General features: G+C 42.4%; 1 long non-coding RNA gene across 3 annotated transcripts; it reads right to left on the minus strand.

Moving 5' to 3' along the window:
* Nucleotides 1–1035: 1035 nt before the first annotated feature.
* On the minus strand, nucleotides 1036–4707 carry LOC125517500 (uncharacterized). 3 transcript variants are annotated; one of them, XR_015607557.1, is made up of 6 exons: nucleotides 4471–4707; nucleotides 4257–4347; nucleotides 3864–4151; nucleotides 1864–3020; nucleotides 1701–1755; nucleotides 1036–1549 (listed from the first exon to the last, which is right to left on the minus strand). It is a non-coding gene; the product is annotated as an uncharacterized LOC125517500 (long non-coding RNA). The 3 variants fall into 3 exon arrangements; XR_015607556.1 differs by having other exon boundaries at nucleotides 4257–4707; XR_015607558.1 differs by having other exon boundaries at nucleotides 1044–1549; nucleotides 1864–1969; nucleotides 4257–4707.
* Nucleotides 4708–10641: the final 5934 nt, after the last annotated feature.

The raw sequence follows: 10641 nt of genomic DNA on the forward strand, positions 1-10641 counted from the left end.
GTCAAATCGCTAACCATGATTGTTCTATGGGAGCTTTGGCTTCAGAGAAACCAGTGTACTTTCAGGCAGAAGATAGCAAACAAAGAGGAAGTGATCGCTGCGATCCGAGCAACGGCTGAACTTTGGAGGCAAGCAGATGCAAAATGCCTAGAACCTCCATTCGCTGAACCTCCGGCAGGCATAGGCTAACTACCTTGAGGTTGTTTTGTAGCTGCCTCTTTTTAGCATCTTCTTCTTTTTAATCCTTTCTGTTTGATCCTCGGATCCACCACATGTATTCCTTTTCCGCTGCTTTCTGCTATCAATCAATGCAAGCCAGCAATGCTGGATCTTTCAAAAAAATTTGCCATGGGACAATAAAACATATAACCATTGTTTTTCAAACATATTGCTAAATATCTCTCATCGTGTATATTTATCTAGTCAAACTCACCATTCTCCTCCAACATCCATGCACATATATTTATCTAGTCAAACTCACCATTCTCCTCCAACATCCATGCACGGGGAAGCGGATGCAGACTCAATTCTTCGATGTTGAGGTCATGGTGGCGTTAGTGATGTCCGAATTTCTCCCCGCCTTCAGTGTTCACTCTTAACACCAACTCTCACATTTGCCAAGTGAATCCATTCTGCTTCTGTTTCACCGAACAATATAATTTCACTACATTTGTTTAATCTAATTTTAAAATTTTACAATTACTAATCATGTAGTTTAGATTCCAGCTCACACAACTTGGAAATTTGGTGTATATTCTTATTGAAAAACATAGCACTAAACAAATTCAGTTGTAGAATGTTGTATTCGTGCATCGTATGCAATTCTAGACAAGTCAGTTCGTTCTTTCTTTATTAATCTCATAAGGAGGCATGATGAAAAGGGAAAATTCTTTAGACCCAATATGACCAGGCGTCAGTCGCATGCTCACACCAGAATTTTAAAACTAAAAGTACATTATGTTAATATGGTACAAACAACCAATCTACCGACGTCTCCTTATTGCACCCTTCCCATCCCATTCATCACACCTACTATATCCATCAATTTCAGTTCACAAAATTGATACGATGTTTGGACTACCGGGAAGACCTAACAGAGGCCACTAATCTGTCACCAGCTTAAAGATGATAGTGCTATTTTCTGTAGCTTATAAGATAAGTAGCAAAAAACAACTGCAGGTTCCTTAAACCAACACAACTTTATCCATCAATATGAAAAAGTTGAACTTGTCACCGACAAAGTAGAGACAGAGATAAGTACTTCTTCCACTAATTTTTTTAAAACAGAGCACTTGTGTCATTAGCTATAAGATTATAAGCTATATAATTAGCTAATAATGGATCAAATCCTCAAATTTATCCATCCATCAATGTTTCCAAATCTGGATCATGGGTCCATCTCCGGAATATTCAGAGGATATTTCTCAGTATTGCCATGGCGTTTCGATGCCTTCAGCCAACAATTCTGCATAATGTCATAAGCTGTTGGACCATCAAATTTCAAATGCAAGTCATGCCATGGTTCCCTTGGGGCACAGGCATCATCTGCCTGCTGACAGAGAACAAGGATAATTACTTTCAATTTCCCCAAATAAAACTTTCAGAATAGCAATTCAAATTAAGACTAAGCATAGGAGAAGATGCAACTACTCTTCGTGCCCTAAGATGATATCATTACGATGATTAAGAAGAGAACACACCATAAGTTTCCTACTCCTGTAAAAAATTAGACTCGAGTAACTGTTACATGAGAAGCTGCAAAAATACACAAGTACAAGACAAAGGAGTCAGACATTTACAGCAAAGTTCGGATTGTAATAATCCTTCTTGTGCAAAGTTTGAAGACACCGAAACAAAGGGTACCTAGGTATGTCGTATCGTCTACCACATAAATCAAGGCCTCCGATGAAAGTAATTACTTTTCTCCTATCACCGACAGCATCAACTGTTGGAATTATGCGTCCTGCAACTATATTCAAATTACTTGGAATTGTTAAATATCCGGAATACCTCATTATGGAATTATACATGTATTTGTACATGGAATTGTTTTACATGTTTAGCATGGAAAATTATCACTTGTTGGAATGTACTTAAGTAACATATGCTTAAGGAAGCTGGTCGATTATCAGTGGAATACAATATACTATTTATATTGGAATGACTACCCGGGTACACTGAAGATTGGAAGGAGCTAGATCATATAGTTAGATTATAGCCCTAATGTTGATCTACATAATTAGAGGAATTTACACTCTATTATGGCGCGTTGCTCACAAGCGTGTGCCCCGGGGACAAAACGGGTAGAATCCGTCAAACAGACAAATATGATCGTGGTTGGTAATTTGATCTGGACTCTATCCCGGAAACTAGTGGAAAAGACTAGGAATCTTATATCTGTATAAGAGGTGGACTCTTTGGAAAGACAGTATAAGAAGGTCCCTACCCCCTAGCCTCAGATATGCGAATTGTGAGCGGCACCACGGATAAGCGCAGAGGAATTAGGGGGTAGACCGAAAACCCTAAGATTCTAACATCAACATCTATGATAACTGTTTCCTGGTGATGACTATAAGCTTTTTCTGTTCTCTAGTTTTCAATACCTTCATGTGATAAATAACTGTCACTAAATATTTGGCATAATACAAGATTACTTCGTAAAATAAATAATTTTTTGCGTGCAGCTATATGTTTTATTTTTCTTGTTAAATAGTCCAAACTGCTATTTTGAAGTATAAGACAACAACATAATATAACTTCCAAGGTTGCAAAAATTATGGATGACTCACAAACTAAAATCATGCACATTAGCTATGTACACCGAACGTAATACTTTCAGTATCCAACAAAACATGATCTATAATGACAGATAAGCAAAAGATCTATATGGAATAACAATAGGGATAACCTTTGTCACCCAGCTATGATGTTTCCCAGCAGATCTTTGGCAAAGTAATATTTGAACTGATGAGTGTTTTAAAATCTGTGTATTTCCTTGTCTCCGTATCGATATGTCCATTCTAAAAGTTAAAAAAAGTGATAAGAAGCTCTACATCGGTTCTTCATCATAGGTAAAAAGAGGGACAAAAACGCACATATTTGTGTATCTAACAAAAATCTATCATAGAAATTTCGGACTATACTTTTCTCGAATAATTTTTTGACAATAGTGAGAGATATCCTCTGAATATTATATATGTCATAGCTACATATTTTGCAAAGTAGATCAAATCTGGAGGACATCCTAGGCTATGTTGTCCATAGATATAATGGTGAGTTTGCAGCACATATTTAATTAAAAAAATATGTGAACCTTGGCCAAGGGGCAACGTGTACATGTACGGGGACCTAGATCAAATGACAGATGTGCTCATGGAGGTGTGTTCGGTGGATCTAAGTATGGAACGACTCAAAACAATTGCCTTCAACCAGTTCATACCGAACGACTCAAAACCAATTGTGCCTTGATCCAGTTCATACATGCCTTGAAATTAAAGGCGTGTATATCATAGCATGTCTTTCTCTCGATTCCTTCCTCTAGTTTGCCATTACTGAACAAAGTTCTATTATTAGCCAGTTTGATGACAGGTAATGCTTTGGGCCCTATAGTGTACTGCTATAATATCTAAGCAAGTAAGCAGAAAAGCAAGTGATAAAGCAATGTGTTGTCTAGAAGTGGCACTAACAGAATGGGAGATCTACTTGAAAACTACTGTAATACACACATAAACAATCATCCATTTGTAGTGCCGAAGATGTCACACCTGAAGGACAATATTTTTTAAGGTAAAATGAATCATCTCAGAACAACAATTAATACAGCCAAGTCGCAAAATATATTATTCAAAGTCAAGGAAATTTACCTCTGAAGCCGTGTATCAGTGAGTCTTCTTTCTCGTATCTTCTTCGTATTTAGGAGATACATTCGATTACTTATAGTTGCAACACTTCTTTCCCACGGGCATGGATGAAAATGACAGAAATCCTTGCATTTTCTAGAGGAAGAACAACTGGCATGACTTGCATTTGGAAAGCCACAAGCTAATATCATTGCAAAAGGGATTCATACAGCTAATATAATGTCAAGAAGAAAACAGAATGTGGAAAATGATCCTTTGTTTACTGCATGTGATGTTGAAATTTTTTGGTCCCTAAAAGAATGCAAAAGATTATTAGGAGTTGCCAAAAAATTATATGTAATATCATAATTAGCGAGGATTTGATTTCCTATGGGAAAGAGGAGAGGAGGCCCTGACCTTAGTAGGCATAGGTTCAGCAAAATGTGTTGCGTACCTTCTCCTGGTAGGCATAGTTTCTCCATGACCTTGTACTAACCCCACCTTGTTTCTGAGAGCATGCAAATTGCTTATTTTTTATAGAAGGAGAAAGCGTGTAATGTTACAAGAGAGTTGTCATAATAAAACAAACATTAACAATACATCACACCTAGATACAAATGGACCTACTTACACGCGCAGCAACTCCGGTTCCTCCGGCTAGCTTCGAAAGACGCAGGTCAGATAAGAGATGAGATAAAATTTGAGTGGTCGCAGATTAGTGTTAGTGATACTTCGTAGAGTGTTTGTTTAGTTCCTCCAGCAATGATAAGTTAAGAAAAACCTAAGAACTCATGCAAATGTAGGATCAAAACGTTGATGGCATCTTTAAATTGCTTTCGCAGCATACAGGAGAGGAAAGGGGGTTCTGTTTGTACCTTAGATGGATTGGCCTGAGCCTTCTTCAAGAGCTGGGCCCCCAAGCTTCTGGAGATTGGGCGATTGATCCCGACGGCAGCTGGATCTTGTTGTTGCAGCGAACAAGACCAGATTCAGTTCAGTACAAAGAATGGAGGAACGAAAAATAGAACATGATTCAATCCTTGCGTTGACGTTGCCGATGTCCCTGAGCACCCGCCTGTTTCCTTCCACATTGCGGCGACCGGTGCCGATGTTGACGCCCTTCTGCTTCCCTATAGGCCATGTGGCACCTGGATCAAGAAATTGCTGGTTGACGCATGGATAGGGCAAGAAACTTGCTCGCATCAGATTGTCCATGTTGAAAGCATTATTAAAAGACCGATGTTGGCAAATTAGACTATGTATGAACAGCAGAACTCAAATGAAACAAAACCGCAAGAAACCCGACGGCGCAGCCAGGAGCAAATCCAGAATCCCTAGAGTGGTCGTTTTGAACACATACACACAAATAATAATGGCAGATTGATGATAAGCTACGAGCACCACTACAATTACCACCAGGTTTGCAGCGGTTCTCTCAGTTTCAGTTGGTAATTCTACTTGTCATGGTGATTGAAAAAATGGCTCCACTAAACCAAACAAGGATGTATGAATGGTAACATGATGAATCATCATTAACGAGAGCACACAAATCACTATTTTTCAGGATGACTTTTTTCGGAAAAGAGAGAAAGACCTTCGGTCTCAAGCGTAAGTGATGCACACAATCATAACTATTTTTCAGGATGATAACTTTGTGACTTATGAAGTACAGTGTTGTGAGTTCTTGTTATGAAAAACTACAAAGGCCGCTCAAGAGCAGAAATGACATATAGTAGAATACGGTGTTTTCATTGACCGCTGAGATTTCATCAAGGTTATTCTTTTAACTTATATAATCTTTGTTCCCACATGTTAGAAAAATTTAGAAAGTTTCAATTTCATTAACTTGCTCTAGGAGTTGCAGGGGAGCCCTGAATAAATTAAATAGCAATGGTCAATTGCAGGGGAGCGCATGCACGTCAGGAGTGCCTGCAACATCTGCGTCAAGATGGCCTCCTCGGTGGCTGCTTCAACCCCGGCCTCAAAGCGGCACCCTGCGATGGCGTCGACGACCTCCGCAGGCGGAGCCGAGGAGTGAGGGCCCGTTGAGCGCGATGACCTCTTGGACAGAGGCCGGCGTGATGGCGCCGCCAGACTCCTCGAAGCTCACGGCATGGAGAAAGGTCACAGCGGTAGCGGCTATTCTAGGGTCGCGGGTAGATGCAGGGACTCCTTGATTCACACATCTTCGTCCTGCCAACGCTGGCACATGGCCACCGCTGTCCGCTTTGCTCTCCCTCCCCTTCTTCCATGGCTGGCACAAGGGACGCGATGAGAGGAACGAGAGGCAACACCTCATCCAGATCCAGATCGGGCAGGGCCGCAGGGGTGAGTGTAGGGGAGGGGGCGAGGCAGGCGGAGGGACATGCAACAGCGAAGCAGAGCGGCGGGGGCGGCGGCGGCGGGAGGCGAACCCTAGATCAGGGGCGAGGTAGGTGGAGGGAGGGGCGACAGCGGAGCAGGACGGCGAGGGACGGCGGCGGGCGGCGAACCCTAGAGAGGATTGAGCGACATCGAACGATAGGAGAGGCGAGACCGAGGGAGAGGGAGGAGTTGGACCTAGTGATGCGGAGGGGGAAAACCAACAGGGAGCACAGAGGTGGGAGGATGATGAAAAAACCGAGCGAAATTAAACCGCAAAGACTATTCACCAAGTCGTCCATTAGGAGCAGAGATAAATATTTTACAAACAAAGTTCATGTGACAATCTTGCTGATTTGTTTACAAATTCATTACCAAGTTCTCTATTTGAGAAGTACATCAATGAAATTGGTGAAACGACTTCGGGATTTGCAAAGTTTAGGGGGAGTGTCTCCCTGAATGATAATTGATCCTCCAATCTTTGATATTGCACTCTTTTCCTTTATAAGTTTTTCCTAATTGTTTTTTTATGAAAGGTTTTTAATGAGGCAATAGTAATGCATGCATTGTGATATGTCAGTTTCTTCTTATTTTCTCATTGGGTTTTTGGAAGAAGTTTTTGGTGGCATGTTGTACATATCTCCTTATATTTTTCCTACAGGATTTTTGAAGGAGACTAATCGTGATGATGATGATCAAGACGTTTTTCTTTTTGAAAAGACGGTGATCAAGATGTTGATGACGACGTTTACAAGAATAATAAAGGCAGAGATGGAGGGAGTGTTATGATTAATTAATTAGTTTAATTAATTGGAATCTCTGCGTGTGGAACCGACAGCCGTTTTCTCTCCCGAGCGATCGCATCCTAATATAACTGACGCATCGTTCGGATGGTGCCTCTTGTAAACATTGTGTCTGTGTGACACATACCTTCCAAGGATATAAATATGTAAATCATCAACATCAATCAACAACAATCATTACTGTTCATCGCACTATTTCTTTACACACAGTACGACATGGGCTACTGCTCGGCCACACACACGACAGTGAAAAATCTAGCCCGGACCGCCTGCTCCAACGTACGGATCCATGGATAGATCTTCTTGACGTCGACGTGACTTTCATCGCTCGGAAAGAAGATGCACACTTGAGCATTTCATTTTTCTTTGCCGAAGCTCAAAAGGGACGGACGTAATAGGTTGCTTCCCGTTATTCGGTGACGACGAACATTGGTAGCTTCGCCAAGGCAGCGCGCCCCTTTCACGGCGAGCCAGGTACATGTGCGTGGTATGGAAGGAAAGCACGAACAAAGTTCATAACTTTGTTTGGTTAGCTTTAGGGCAGTATAATGGTGGCATATGGATACATATGCCTCATGACAAAAAGTAATTTGAGGCATATGTGTTGATTTTTCTCTTCAATGAAAGCTATTATCAATGGGTCTCATCAAAGAATAGAAAGTGACTCTCACTACACATGCATCCCTTCTCTGAAAAGGATCCTGCTTGTCCATCCAAACTTATTTTTTTTGTTATCCGATCCTACATGGCATGTAAGGCATCACCCTAGGATTATGCATTGGCCATGTCTAATTGATCGACTATCATAGGCATGCATGCGTCAAAAGACAAATGCAGCGCTCGCTCTTGACAAGTTGTGTGGAAAAAGGTGGCCAATAGCAAAGTCGGGCTGACAGGAACATGCAAAGCCGGAGGAAAATACTCCCTCCGTTTTTATTTAATTCGCGTATTAGCTTTGGTCAAAGTCAAGCTTTGTAAACTTTAATTAATTTTATAAATAAAAATATTAACATATACGATAACAAATCAACATCATTAAATTTATTATTGAATGTACTTTCACATAGTATAAATTTGTTATGATAAATGTTTATATTATTTTTTATAAACTTAGTCAAATTTTACGAAGTTTGATTTCAGTCAACTCTAATATGCGGAGTAAATAAAAACGGAGTAAATAAAAATTCGTGGGAGATCCCGTGACCGCGATTCCGGACTGTACGGTATGTGTCACACGTGGACTCCCTGTCAACATCGAACAATGGATTAACGGTGGCAGGCCGAGAGCGTTGGTTTGTTTACACAAGTCGATGCATCGATCACTCCTTTTTTAACGGCGTAGTACGGCGTAGGGCAGTGTGCTCGCTTCCATGCACTTTGGCTCGGTATGATTCCTCGTCCGTGACTGATAGATCGTTTTGGACATTGTGCAGGAGGACACGTGTTATTGTCGTAGCTAGCTCTCGTAGTCGACCGTGAAAGATGATACACGTCCCTTGGGCTTGCACGGATACACGTCTCTTGGGCTTGCACGCATGCCGTCTTTCGGCTTTCGCGAGTGACGGACGGACGGACGGACTACGAATTTCATCTGGTACGTACATGCCGTGGTACGGAAGGGACGTGCCCGAGAAGGAACAAATATGCTCCCTTTTGCTGCCACCTATGCCAGAAAGCGCAATCACGCAGCTTTGGGAGAGCATGATAAGCTTGTTTAGTGGATCTGCTTTTTGCAAAGACGAGCCAGTACGTGCTTTGCCAATTGGAAGGACCGAGCCACCGAGGTGCCCTCGGACGTGGCCCGTGATTCATGCACCGTACGTACGTACGTACGTACATGGCCCGTGATTCCGGCATGTAACGGTGCGGGACGCAGCTGGGCACGGTGAGAGGAAAAAAAACAGCTTGCTATTTTTCTTGCTTGTTGTCTCGCCTCACTTGAACACGGCAGCATCAACTACAGTGAACGCGGCTGGGAGTAGCCTTTTTCTGGGCGGTGGAAAGGAAAATCACGCACGGTCCATGGAACTTTCTAACTTTTGCCTGGTCTGTGCGACGGAACGGGAGGATACTTTCCACGTCTTCTGTAGATGCCCAAGAGCAGTATCATTATGGCAAGCTATGGCGGAGCATTGGAACTTGTCGGAGATCCGACGAGTCAAGCCCACGGATGAGGAATGGCTTTTCGATATGTTGCATGGGTTGGGCGACAACGATCGCATGAGAATCTTGATGGTGCTGTGGCGTAGCTGGCACACCCGGAACGAGATCGTCCATGACAAACCACCACCCCCGGTGGAAGCTTGACGTCGGTTCCTGCTAAGCTACAAGAAGTCTTTTTTGGATATCCAGCAATTTCCGGACGCTGATATTGTAAAAGGTAAAATGGTGATCAACTTTGATAGCCGTAGTGCATCGACAACAAGTATTGTACCTGCACCACAACCTCCCGCTTGCTGGGTTCCACCTGCAGCTGGCCGGGTGAAGCTAAATGTTGACGGCTCCTTCATCGAAGCTAGTGGTGAAGCTGGAGCAGGTATGATCCCGGAGGATAGTTCAAGGACCATCGTCTTCTCGGCATGCAGGTCCATTTTGTCTTGCTCGGGACCATTACAAGCAGAACTCATGGCATGATTGGAAGGACTCAACCTTGCGCTGCAATGGTCTTCGCTGCCGGTGGACGTAGAGATGGACTGTCAATATGCCGTCAAACTCATTAAATCTGAGACACAGGATAGGTCACCACATGCGATGATAGTACATGAAGTGAAACGTCTCCTAGGTGAAAGGGATAGCTCTATTGCTCACATTAGTAGGAATCAAAATTCTGTTAGTCATAGATTAGCCACGTTTGGCCGTGTAGAGGCTAGGACTGGAGTTTGGTTGAGGTCAGGCTTTACGGATGTACCCCAACTTTGTATAGACGACCTGATTCCCCATTGAGCAATGAAAATCCCTTTTAACCCTGCAAAAAAAGGAAAATCACGACTCGCTCTATGAGTGTGATTAGTGATGTACACGCGGCACGCAATAACTGCGGCATGCTAGTGATGCAATCGACAGACATATCCATGCAAGAAAGCACGTGTGCACGTACGTGTTACGTGTACCTATGTGCATGTGCGGGCGCCGTCTTTACGGGGCAAAATTTTGTGTTTTAACCTTTTTCTAAAAATAAACTAGATCTAACCTATTTTATACAAAATTCGGAATATGACCCTTTTGCTATCGTCGGAGTCTATGATGGTAGGGTGTAACAGTCTATCGTCAGATGCCTTGACGGTATGAAACATCCTTACAGCCAAACAAGCTTACGGTAGCCTATACAACCCTATCGTCAAGGTGTCCGGCAATAGGTGTGAGCATGCATTGTTATAGTCTATCGCCAGGACCTTGATGATAAAAAAAATGATCAGATCCTGAAATTTTTGTAAAATGAGGCCAGATCTTGAACAAGTTTGGAAAAAGGGTCAAACACGAAATTTAGCCTCTTCAGGGAGCATACGGTTGGCAGGTAACCACATATCGTACGAGCAACAGTATGTTAGCTAACCCCGAAAAAAAAACCCATTATGTTAGCTAGCGAGCACATGCATGTTATATACGCTTCCGATTGCTGAGCTGCGCGTTATATTGCA

Source organism: Triticum urartu, chromosome 6A, assembly GCF_056163025.1.
Source record: "Triticum urartu cultivar PI428250 chromosome 6A, HENAU_Tu73, whole genome shotgun sequence".
Classification (NCBI taxonomy): Eukaryota; Viridiplantae; Streptophyta; class Magnoliopsida; order Poales; family Poaceae; genus Triticum; species Triticum urartu.